Raw genomic sequence first — 13,544 nt, forward strand, 5'->3', positions numbered from 1 at the left:
AAGACGTATTTTACCAAAAAGTCGCAAATTCTATCAGAAGTAAACTTTAGTAATGGGTGCAAGAAGTGAAACTTCGTGAAGTGATCGACGATAATAAGCAGACCTATGTTACCGCTCTTGGATCGCGGATATGGTCCTAAGAGGTCCATATAAAGTTTCTGATACGGTCTTTGGGAAGTTGTTGGATTCCCCATGGGTGGTCTTAATATTTGATTAGGACTTTTGGTAGACTTGCAAACGCAACAGTTAGCTACGTAATCACGGATTTGGGTCACCATCCCAGGCCAAAATAAATAACGCTTCAATTTCTCAATCATTTTGGACATGCCTACATGAGCTGAATCTGGGGCATCGTGTGCTCGGTACAAGATTGCGTATTCCTCCGAATCGAATTCGCTAGATGACAAATCAATGATTGGGCATGCGTCTGTAACTTCCTCTAGGTTAGATTCTTCACGACGCGACAACGCATCCGCAACTACGTTCTGCGAGCCGCTTCTGTGCTTTATACTGAATGAGAAACCCTGCAGCTGGATTGACCATCTAGCCAATCGTCCTGACAGGTCTTTCTGCTTCATCAGCCACTGTAAGGACGCGTGATCTGTCACTACACAAAATTCCTGTCCCTCTACATAAGCACGAAACTTTTTAATCCCTCTAATCACTGCTAAGCACTCTAGTTCGGTCACAGAATAGTTTCGCTGTGCTTTCGTCAGCTTCTCTGACATGTACGCTATTGGTAACTCAACGCCGTCTTCATTTTCTTGGGCTAATACGCATCCAAGTCCATACAGACTAGCATCGCAAAGCAATATGAACTTATTATGAAAATCTGGGGTTCGTAACACAGGTGAGGAGGTTAGTTTCGACTTCACCAATTTAAATGCCTCTTCAGCTTCCGGATCCCAGCTAAACTTACGGTTCTTCTTAAGCAATTCTGTGAGTGGTAAGGTGATCGTAGCATAATTGTCTACGAATCGCCTATACCAGCCTGCTAGTCCTAGGAACCTGCGAAGTTGTTTGACTGTCGTCGGGATCGGAAATGTGTCGATTGCACTAACCTTGCCTGGATCGACTTTGATCTGTCCATACCCTATGATAAAGCCTAAGTATTTCATCTCGGTCATACAAAATTTCGACTTCGCTATGTTAATAGTTAAATTAGCTTGCCTCAACTTCATCGCGATTTCTTCTAGCAACACCATGTGTGACTCGAAATCTTCCGACAGAATTAATAAATCGTCTAGGTATACGAATACCCTAGTGCGCAATTGTGTTGGTATTACGGCGTCCATCAGTCTGCACAGTGTTTGTGCTGCGTTACACAGGCCGAACGGCATTACTTTGTACTGATACAAAGGCCTGTTGGGGATCGTGAACGCTGTACACTGCCTGGACTTCTCCTCGAGTGGAATCTGCCAGAATGCGTGTTTCATATCGAGACCCGTTATGTAACGCGCTGGTGGCAATCTGATAAGGATTCTGTCTACATGAGGGAGTGGATAGGCGTCTTTTATGGTTAGCTTGTTCACCTCCCTGGAGTCCAAACATAACCGAACTTTTTCTCCTCTCTTCACCAGCACGCAGTTACTGATCCACGGGCTTCGAGATTCTTCGATCACGCCTAACGCTAACATATTCTCTACTTCGGCAAACATAAGTTTCTCCTTAGCTGGTGAGATGGGCCAATGCCTCTGTTTTACCGGCTTCGCTTGACCAACGTCTATGGAATGTTCAATTAGTTGAGTTCGACCTAATCCTTCTGACTCGTAAGAGGGAAGCTTAGAGATTACAGTCTCTAGCCTCTTCTGTTGCTCGATCGAAAGAACATGAGTTTTCGGGCTATCGTCCGGATCTTCGTCTCGCCCTACGTCAAGTTCAGCTACACTTCCGGTCTCTTCCATTATTTTGGACAATAGACCGAAGTCTCGCCAGAAATCAACTCCCAGATATATATCTTGCTTCAGCCCTGGAATCACGAAAAATTCGACTGGATGTGTACGATTTCGATAATTGATGTCTGCCACGAGTCTGCCTACGACTGGGCACTCGGAGTTATTCGCGGTTTTAATGCGACCTGAACATTTTCGTAAATTTGGGTTCTGAGATAAGTCTCTGGCAGCGTTGCCTCCGATACAGCTTATCGTTGCTCCTGAATCGAGTAACGCCACATAGCGCTTACCCACTAAATCGATTTCCGTGTATAAACGGTTATCGGAATTCATAAAAACTGCTGCTATCAACTTTTTCCGGTTCTTTCGAACCTTGTTCCAAAATGATCGCGCTCTTAGTGTTGAACGTCCGGGTTTGTGAGTGTCAATACTGCTGCAAACGTCTGCGAATATTCTTCGTCTGGCTTCAGCGTACTGTGCTTCACGTATATGATACGGTTGGTTAACTTTTGCTGTGTTTGGGTGTACTTCTTGCAGATTTAAAACTTCACACGGTTCTGTCTGCGTACCACTACTGGATTTTAATGTTTCGGATGCGACGCGTGGATTTTGGCCGACGCATCCCTTTGTCGGTTTTCCGATGGTCTACAGTGCTGACAGTTCGGCTTAAAAGTGTTTTTGGCTCCGCATCCATAACAGAAGATGCTGCGAACTTCGAGACACTCGTCGAACCTATGGCCTATCTTATCGCAGTTCCAACATCTTATCTGATTAGTCTGTAGGGCTGACACATCTTCTAGACCTACATCCTCAGATTCCTGTTCTAGTTGAGCAATATAAGGTCGTGTTCCAACTTGGTTCTTCCCTTGTTGCGGTCTATTCTGCTTACAAAACTGTTCGTGTGTTCGTATCTCTTCCCTTAAGGTGACTAAGGAATTTATGCGCAAATGCATCAACTCGTACCTCAGCGATGGCTTCGCATGTCGAATCAGCAGTTCAACTAACGACTGCTCTGAAAGTCGAGTACTCAAGCGCGAAACCAACTTTTCTATTTGGAATTGGTACTCTTCGAATAGTTCCCTGTCTGCTTGACGCCTACTATTGATAGATTCCCATATGTCCATGTCTGTATCCACATCTCGAAATTTCTGTCTAAATTCCCTGCAAAACTCTGCCCATGTAAAATTCGTACATGCTTGGTGGAATTTCCAATACCACTCATTCGCTTTGCCGGTAAAGAACAGATGTAGGTGATCACAAAGAAGCTGATGATCTCCGTTCAAGTTTTGTTGGGCTAGTGCTTGTACTCTGTACAGAAAATCCTCTGTCTGCAAGCCATCTTTGGCTCCATCAAATTTGATGTGCCAACTCTGGATAATACTGGGCACCTTCTCCGGCTGCACCGAAGTGTGCGACCTCTCAGAGTTTCTACTAGATTGTCGATTCCCTAATCTCTCGTTCTGCTCCCTGTTCGGTAAGTTCAATCCTGACCCTGGCTGAGTTTGACCTACTGCGAAAGCTTGTCCCTGTGTTACATTGTTCATGCTTCTCCTACTCGGGGATTGGGCATTCTGTTCGAGCTGCAAATTCGATATCTGTGATTGTATGAAAAGAGTCAAATCCTGCATAAGCTTCTGTTGCTGAGACTGCATTGCTGCTTGAACTACTCTACCTATTTCTTCGACACTCTCTGCTCTAGATGAATCGAGAATTGATGGTGTATTAGCGCTTCTATCGCGCTGCTGCGCCACGTTACTACGTTGCTGAGATCTAGTAACCATACCTCTGCGTTGCCCCAAACTTCGACCTCTTCTTGGTTCATTCCTGTTACGGCCTCGGTTTGTGATAAGACTGCTGCTGCCTTCGCCAGCGTCATATTCATCGGGTGCTCTTCCTGACTCGGATCTTTGTTCTGCATCTGCCAATTCGGCTAACAAGTTATTGTTCGATACTGACAACTGCTGCACCGTGCATGGTTGATTGCAAGTCGGACACGAGTTCGTTACTGACAAGTGATCTCTAATACATTGATGATGAAATCGATGATTACAAGGAGAAGCTGCTGTCAGATCGTTCACGCTTAAAGGTCGTGTGCATAGAATGCAAACGCTTTCGTCATTATTAGAAGAGGCTGCTAAATTCTCTAAGCTATGATGAATAGGCATTTTCTTCTTCTGTATCTGTTATTGGTTGCTTAATATTTTCAAATTATGGTCTTTGTTTTTCCAGCTAGTTTCTGTCGAATACCTTCTTGATGAGCGTTCTCTCCTAACCAACTCTATACTAATATTGTCTATATTGTTGCGGCTTTGTAGGTTTGTATTCGCTGTATTGGTCATCCATCGAAGTTCCTCCGACCACTTGATATTCCTAAATACGCGTACAGTACCTTTTGCCAGTAGTCTAAACTGTCGCCTTTGGATAGTATTCTGCGCTCGGTTAGCACTGGTCGATAGTACCACGAAGTTTTGATAACATATCGCTATTCCAAGCTACTAATTCCGAATTCGCTTCCCTCTACCTATTGAACGGGAGTTTGATCCACCTAACTAATTTCAGGCTCGAGTTTTTGCGCCTGTGAGTGGGTTCGTTGCGGTCGCCTTGATCCGTAAGATCTCGAATCGAAGACGCAATTCCGGCTAAGAAGTTCTCAACTCGCAACTAGCAGATCTCTAGTATGAAATAGTAACAATTTCTGCTGATTAAATTAATTACAAAAAAATTCTTTTGGATGGATAGTCGAGCATTTTCATGGGCTAAAACCACTCGAGGGTCCTGCACCTAAAACAATAGGTATTTGCGGCTCCTGCGAGTTGCACTATAGCTTGATATTCTTCTTCCTCTTATTTCTCAAATGCAGATAACGGTCTTTGGCCCCACGTTGGGCGCCATTTTATTTATGTAGTAGCCAAGAGGCAGGTGCTCACTAGATACTGTGGGTTTTCTAGTGTACAATCGGATCGGTATTTGTGCACTTCTTGCTATGCTCGGTTCAAAGCTCGTCGGATATGGCGTGGCCCTTCCTCACCGATTATAAGTCACACCCTTTCACTACTGTAATAAAAGTTTAAGTGCACATTCTGTAAACTAAATGATTGGTCAACGGTTGAATTAATCGGACGTACGGACGGACCCTAAAGAGTAGGTATAAGAGAGGAACACTCGCGTTGTGGGTGGCTGAGGTGTCATCCGCCCCCACGTCTTTACCCTCCCTGCCGTGGTAAACTCTGATAAATTAAGTGTTACCCCTTAACTAAGTTCATCTTTTCGATCTTAGCTCATTCTAAAGTAATTCGACATCCACTTGCTGTATTAACATAGACCAAAGATATACGTTTTTACTCCATTATTATTTCGTTAAACTTCAGGATAATTCATAATTCTGTCTCTTATAATTATTAATCATTTTCTTAATTTATCTAATCCCTAGATATTTATCTCTACGTTAATTGAAATTTATGTAAACAAACGCGTAATTATGCGGCCCGCTTAGGATCCCGTTTAAATTATACATACGATCGATATATATATATATACAGAATAAATCAAATGTGCGGCCTTGGTGCCAATTTACTTTCGATATACTGACTTACGCTCAGATCCTCCGCTGCTGGTTCGTTGGGCCCATCGAAGTTGCAGGTGCTGATGGCTGTTAGTTGGAAAGTTCAGAAACGATATTTAAATGGGACGCTCGCGTTCGCATTCACATATTACGCTAAACGGCAGAAAAGCAACAACAATATCAGTTACTTTCTATCTAACGTTACGCATTACTCTAAATTTAATCGATCAAAAAACTTCTTTACATCCTTCGGGTTACTGGGATCATCCAGCGGGAGCGCGCTGCTCACCGCGACGCGCCTCCAACTTCTTCGACAGGTCACATGCCTGCCGCTCAAGCGAGCTCTCTATCCGGCTGCGCCTGCTCCTGCCTAGTCTCCGCTCAGCTGCCTTAGCTGCACCTCCACTGTTCCTACTGGCTTATGCTCGAAAAGGTAATGCTTAGCCGCTGTCCATACAGCCGAATCGCCTTAGTTGGGGCTGCACGAGGCCGGTTACATTACTCCGAGAACTCAGACACAGGCCGCCTCTGGTCTGACTCTTGGAGATTTCTCGCTCCCGGTTTAGTGCGGTCGCACTCGGATCGCTATAGCTCCTTGGCAGCCGACGTGGCAAAGCAGAGGTTCCCAAAAGGTAGGGTTACGCGCACGTGCTGCGTTGGCCGCACGTCGACGTCTCTGCCGCCGTAGGGCCTCCGAAAAGTTAGGTTATGGCCGCTCGGTCGCACAGCGTTGGGCTGCACGTCGACGTCGCTGCCGCCGTAGGGCTTCCAAAGAGTAGGGTTATGGCCGCTCGGTTGCACCGCGCCGCCTTGTTCGCTGATCGCCAACTTTTGCCGCGTGTGGCTGCCACGCCGGCGATACGCCACGCTTAGCGAAGGACGTAAGAGCCGTCGCCTAGCGCCAAACTAGCCCTGCACAACAAAAGGGTTAACTACACTATAAACTCTGCCGTTCCGTAGTTAATATTTACCCGTTCTCACTCGTGCACAACACTTATTAAGTTTTGTCACTGGTATCTTGCTGGCACTTTACTATTAATTCGATTGAAACTGTATAATCCACGTGCCGTAATTATTATAGTAAAAATGATCTACGATGCGTGTGCTTTGCTCTGGTTTTCAATTTCAAGTGAGCGAGCGTCACAAAATTTCTCTACACGCAGCGTGCCTTGCATAGCAAACGAGCCAAAAGCTACGGGACTTTTCCCAAATCCTCTCTCGCGCTCTCGATGCTCGCGAGCGAAGGACTGGAGGAAGGAAAAATAAGCAAAAAATCGTACGATTTCGCTGGCGCTGCGAATGCAGGTAGAAGAAAAACGGCATGTTCTGGAAGGCGCTACACTCTACACTCTAGTCGCGGCATATGCGTTTCGATGGGTCGGTTCTATCATTTAAACTTATGTTTACACTTATTTATATTTTCCTATTTGTTTTCTCTGCCCTTACCCTCTGACCCCTACAGTATGCAAATGTATTAGCTGTGTAAAAACTAATATAAATACTAAATCTGAAGTGGATACAGGCATTATTAGCTGAGTTATGAACTTTTTGTTTACAAATTTACAATTGAGTATGGAAATGTATTAGCCATGTAAAAACTAATATAAATACAAATTCTGAAGTGGATATATGCATTATTATCTGAGTTGTGAAGTTTTTGTTTACAAATTTCATTATTAGCTGAGATGTGAACTTTTTGTTTACAAATTTACAATTGAGTATGCAAATGTATAAGCCGTGTAAAAACTAATATAAGTACAAATTCTGCCGTGGATACTGTAGTGTACAAAACAGGACGAAATAGCCTTCTCGGTCTATAAGGACCTACCAACTATGATCATTCCGTAAAGGTGGTTCTTTAAGACGCTAGGTTCGAGGGTGCGCATTCTCGCTGTGCTCGGGTCCAGCTCGTCGGATGGGGCGGGGTTTTTTCTCCCCTAGCTATCTTTGTTTATAACACAAATCATATAATGCGCGAGATAAACTAAATAAATCGGGCTCTAAAGTGGTAATGAAGAAAAATCAAATAAAGTACAGAATCCGCGCCGCCGCGCGTAATCACCAACTAGAAAAGGAATCCTGCTCGGTTATGGGATCACAGGTGTTATGTGTCCCGTTTCACTACCCACCCAACCTTGACAACATATCGAAATTTGGCTGTTGTCCCAAATTAAAGTAAAATTTACCTTTACTTCCTCTTAATAAATCTTGGCATGAGTACTCGACGAACGGAGACAATAATAATTTAAGCGACCATGTTTATGTTCATAAGAGTACAAAAAGGTTTAATTTTAATATCATATTCCCTTACCACAAACAACTAACAGCTATATTTACATGAAACATTAATTCAATACGAGGTAATTTTGTCAATAACTAAGTAATTAATTGGGCGGAAAAATCTCATCTCAAATCATCTTACATATATATATTATAATCTTATACGCATATAAACGCTTACAAATACTCACAATAGCTCTTACTCTCACCGATGTATCATTGGGCCCAAGATGACTCCGATGTAGTTGCTGTGTAATTAAGAATTTAGGTTACATAAATATATATAGAGAGAGAAAGATATTTCAACAACTTCCCAATTTCATATTGCTTAGTCTTACATATTAATTTCTTTAAGTAATTTATGCGTTAATTCATAGTTTAGGAAAAGAAACAAAATTTAATACAAAACAGAACCTTCTAATTAATTTTTATAGAATTTGATATCGAATCTAACAAGAACAAAACAAAAGAGAATATATAGATATTTAATTCATGTTGTCGAAACAATCACATCGCACGGCCGCTGCAAGGCGTTTTAGTTGTCACTCATTTATTCTTTCTTAGCTCTTATGCCTCCAAAACTCCTAAACTAAATTTGGACTGGTGCAATATGAATTGGGGTTAGGGGTTAGTTACGTAATACTGTGTAACACTGCTGCATCTGCTCGCCGTTGTAAGCTGGTATCGGGATCTAAATTCCGTTTTGGAGCTGAATTCCATCGATCTTTTCAGCCTCCCAAACCCTTTTCCTAGGCGTAGATTAGGAGCGGCTGCCTCGGCCCTTGAGCGCGATCTTGGTTACGTAATCCCTCAGTCCAAGTGTCGGCACCCCCTTTTTGCTCAGATAGCGGGGTGTACGCGGCTATAGCCAAGTTAGAGAGAGTTGACGAAAAGCGTTGTCTAAGCCCTCTGGCCTAAACTAACGGCCGATGCCTGAATAAGATCAAATTAGAATTTGGACGGCACCTATTTCTGAGACATACCTTCGGCACAGCAACTAGCACTTTTCACTCTGATAGTTCCAATAATATTTCCTTTTATTAATCAGTTTATATACTTTCATATAATATTATATAATTGAAAGTCAGTCACACGTGTATGAAAGGTCGAAAACACTCGCCACGAAAATTGATATAGACTTCTTTATGGTGTTGATAGCTCGCCGAATATAAATGGAATGATTGCACGTGAACTTTTTATATTATGCTTAAACTCCCAATAAATACGGTTTTAGCTGAAAGCGTTGATATAGCGGTGAAATCGGGTGATGTTCTTGCATTCTTTCATTCCACCTGTTCAAGTGCAAGTGCATTAGCGAGGGTGGTTATGAGAGTTTGCTATCTTAATTGTACCTAAACATAAGCGCTACCTAAAGTTTTGTTTTTTTCAAAAGGTGGATACTACAATACATGCATTATAAGCTGAGCTGTGAATTTGTTGTCTACAAACTTACAATTGAGTATGCAAATGTATTAGCCGTGTAAAAACTAATATAAATACTAAATCTGAAGTGGATACAGGCATTATTAGCTGAGTTGTGAATTTTTTGTCTACAAATTTACAATTGAGTATGCAAATGTATTAGCCGTGTAAAAAGTAATATAAGTACAAATTCTGAAGTGGATTCAGGCATTATAAGCTGATTTGTGAACTTTTTGTTTTTAGATTTACAATTGAGTATGCAAATGTATTTGCCGTGTAAAAACTAATATAAACACAAATTCTGAAGTGGATACATGCATTATTAGCTGAGCTGTGAACTTTTTGTCTACAAATTTACAATTGAGTATGCAAATGTATTAGCCGTGTAAAAACTAATATAAATACAAATTCTGAAGTTGATACATGAATTATTAGCTGAGTTTTGAACTGTTTGTTTACAAATTTACAATTGAGTATGCAAATGTATTAGCCATGTAAAAACTAATATAATTACAAATTCTGAAGTGGATATATGCACTATTATCTGAGTTGTGAACTTTTTGTTTACAATTTTAGAATTGAGCATGCAAATGTATTAGCCGTGTAAAAACTAATATAAATACAAATTCTGAAGTGGATACATGAATTATTAGCTGAGTTGTGAACTTTTTGTTTACAAATTTACAATTGAGTATGCAAATGTATGTAAACGTTATAGTTGTAGACGTAAGAATATAAATCCGATGCTTTATTTTAAACTTTTCTTCTCGAACACAAGCCACCGAATGTCGCGGCGTCGTTTCTCTTCCTTTCCTTATACCTTTCGATGCGTGAGCGAGATAGGTATACGTACATTTTTATCTCTTAAAGCTAATGTGCGAGATAGACAGAGATGACAGTCTTATACTTAACTCTAACGGGGATTTTATCTTGTATAGCTCTTCAATACAATGGGCTTTATCCTGATTCTATGCTAATACAATGTACAGTGGGCCTTATTCGTATCTAGCCTACCACAACTCGGCCGTCCTGACTAGCTGATCCCCTGATCATGGGTTATATTACTTATTTGTATATTTACAATGAATAACAATTTTTCTTATATTTATACATATTTACATATTATTGCAGTTTGCCGTAATTTTTTATTGCTTAATCATGCTTTTTCTTTTTGCCTATCCAATGCTTAATATTTTGAATGCTCCAGACACCTTGGTAAGGGTTACGGGATACCTGAAAACCTTCTACGTCCTTCAACAAAAACCTGTCGTTTCTTAATACTTTTGAAATTACATATGGACCCTTATTTTTTGGAATTAACTTTCTAGAAACACCTGCTGTGCAGTCGAAATTTTTCACCATCACATAATCTCCTTTTTTGTATTCAGATGGCTTTCTTGCGGTCTTATCATAATGCTTATTGTTATACGCTTGAGTTTTTCCTTGATTCTTTTCTGCTTCGGTTCTAATTTTCTTCAAGTACCTTTCTTCTGGAGTATTATCTATTTCTTCTAGTTTTTCTTTTAACTCGTCCACAGTTTTTCCTCTCTGTTCTAAGCCAAAAAGCACTTTGCTTGGGGTTTGCTTGATACTACGGTGTAGCGTATTATTTAACACGTGTTCAACTTTATCTATTACTGTGTCCCAATATATACCTTTCTCTGGTTCTATTAGCTTCGCTATCATTGGACCTAAACTTCTATTGACTCTTTCAACCTGCCCGTTAGCCTGAGGTGATCCAGTTGCAATCTTCATATGCTTTATATCAAACTCTGATACAAAATCATCGAACTCTTTGGATGTGAAACAACTTCCCCTGTCTGATATGATGCATTTAGGCTTGCTATATGCTCTAAAATAGTCCTTCAGGGCGGTAACGACTTCTCTTGTATTCGTAGTCTTTGTGGCATATAAGCGTACAAACTTCGTAAAACCGTCGATCACGACAAAAATGTGTTTTTTTGATCTACCTGAGTCGACTGGACCATAATGATCGATGTGTATTAGTTCGAATGGTTTGCTACCTTTCGGAATGCAATGCAGAAATCCTTCCTTGCCTATTTTAGGGGAGAACGCGACACATTTTAAACAATTTTCTATATGACTTAAACATTTTTCTTTGGCATGGGGAAACCAATAAGATTTCAAAATACTATCCAACATTTTGTCTCTACCTACATGTCCGACCTCATTGTGATATTTATATAGAACATGCTCTTCCATATCCGTAGGAACATACAATAATAGTCTGCCATCGTTGCATTTTCTATAAATAATTCCGTTTCTCATTTCAAACAACTTATGTTCGTCTTTTTCTAACCGTTTTTTAATCTCCTGAACTTTTGGATCTTTGGCTTGGCAGATTACTAAATTATCTTCGAACGTATTCGACTCTACAATCAGAATATTTGTGCATCTACTAAGAGCATCAACATGCTGCATTCTTTTTCCTTCTCTATGTATGAGCTCATAGTCGTAGTTTTGGAGCTCTAACGCCCATCTAGCTATTCGCGGATTAAGTTCAATCTTATTAAGGGTTAAAGTAAGCGAATTACAGTCAGTAATAATTTTAAAGCGTTTTCCATTTAAATATATTCTAAATCTTCGAAGTGCGTGAATAATAGCCATTGTCTCCAGTTCGAAACTGTGATATTTTGCCTCAGCGACAGTTGTGCGCTTCGAAAAATAAAATATGGGGTGTAATTTCCCGTCTTCTTTCTTTTGACATAGCACAGCACCAAAACCAAGAGCGCTTGCATCATCGTCTTTGTAATTGTAAATAGCTAAAACTGGTGCCTGTACTAGCTTTTCCTTAAGCGTTGAAAAACAGTTCATTTCCTTCTCTCCAAACTTAAATTTTTCATCTTTTCTGAAAAGATCGTATAATGGTTTCGCTAATGTTGAAAAATCTTTTATAAATCTACGGAAGTATGAACATAAGCCTAAGAAACTTTGCACGGATTGTGTCTTGTCTGGAACTGGAAAATTTTGTATGGCTTCTATCCCTTTGTCGTCAGCCCTAATGCCTTCGCCATTTATAATGAATCCTAAATATTTAATATTAGTTTGAAGAAACTCACATTTATCCATTCTTAATTCTAATTTGTTTTGAGCTAACCTGAGAAACACTTCCTTTAAGATCTGAAAATGTTCCTCAGTGTCCTTACTGGCGATCATGATGTCGTCCATGTATACGATCACTTTGTTCTCTCTAATAAGATCCTCGAAAATTCTGTTAACAAATCTTTGAAACACTGCCGATGCAGTTTTCAGGCCCATTGGCATCCTAAGAAATTCGAATTGTCCTAAAGGCGTCACAAACGAGGTGTATTTAACCGATTCCTTATTGACAAACACATGAAAATAACCATTTTTTAAATCAAGTTTCGAAAAAACTTTCTTGTTAACCAGTTTGTCTAAGAGGTCATCGATAAGCGGTATCGGATAATTGTCTTTAACTAAAACCTTGTTCAGTTTTCTAAAGTCTATACATAATCTTATGTCTCCTGTCTTCTTTTTGACTAAAACTATGGGTGAAGCATATTCGGATTCGCTGGGTTGTATAATTCCATCTTTTAAATATTCATCTAGCAATTTTTGCAATTTCTCTTTCTCTGAATAAGCTAGTCGCCTTGGGGCGCAGCTAAATGGTTTTGAAGTTTCCAAATTCAGTTTTATTTCACATTTGACGAAAGGTTCTGCAGGCTTTTCTACGCTAAAGTAATTGCATTTAATAATCTCTTCTAATCGGCAGTTTAAGCCTTGGTCGTTATTTGTGCCGCATATATAACTCATTTGCTCATCCTCCATATAATCAATACTAAAGATTTCTTTAACAGTTTCCTCATAACTAGGCATAACCGTATTCAAAGGCATAACTGTTTTGATAATCGTTTTACTAACTGTAGGATTAACTATATCACTAATTTCAGGACTAACTACTTTACTAATCGTTTCACTACCTGTTTCGCTAACTGTCTCACTAACTGTTTCTCTAACTGTATCACTAACTGTCTCACTAACTGTTTCACTAACTGTCTCACTAACTATTTCTCTAACTGTATCACTAACTGTCTCACTAACTGTTTCACTAACTGTTTCACCAACTGTCTCACTAACTGTCTCACTAACTGTCTCACTAACTGTTTCACTACCTGTCTCACTAATTGTTTTTCTATCTTTTTTAATATCTAAAGGGTCAATTGTAACCTTTCCCAAAGTGTCTGGATCCAATTTCAGCTGGCATGCTTCCATAAAATTTCTTCCAAGAACTACATTATGACTCATAGACTCGTTTGGGACCACGTACATGTAAAAATAACATTTTATTCTTTCTTTTAATACATAACACACAATTTTTCCAAATATCTTCAGTTGGCTTTTATTCA

The 13,544-nt window shown here is 40.2% G+C and overlaps 1 long non-coding RNA gene across 1 annotated transcript; it reads right to left on the minus strand.

The window, feature by feature from the left end:
- Positions 1-5,638: 5,638 nt before the first annotated feature.
- On the minus strand, positions 5,639-6,767 carry LOC121501976 (uncharacterized). The gene is made up of 2 exons (XR_005990761.2): positions 6,426-6,767; positions 5,639-6,366 (listed from the first exon to the last, which is right to left on the minus strand). It is a non-coding gene; the product is annotated as an uncharacterized lncRNA (long non-coding RNA).
- Between the last annotated feature and the right edge of the window lie 6,777 nt (positions 6,768-13,544).

This window comes from Drosophila kikkawai, unplaced genomic scaffold (assembly GCF_030179895.1).
Source record: "Drosophila kikkawai strain 14028-0561.14 unplaced genomic scaffold, DkikHiC1v2 scaffold_124, whole genome shotgun sequence".
NCBI lineage: Eukaryota > Metazoa > Arthropoda > Insecta > Diptera > Drosophilidae > Drosophila > Drosophila kikkawai.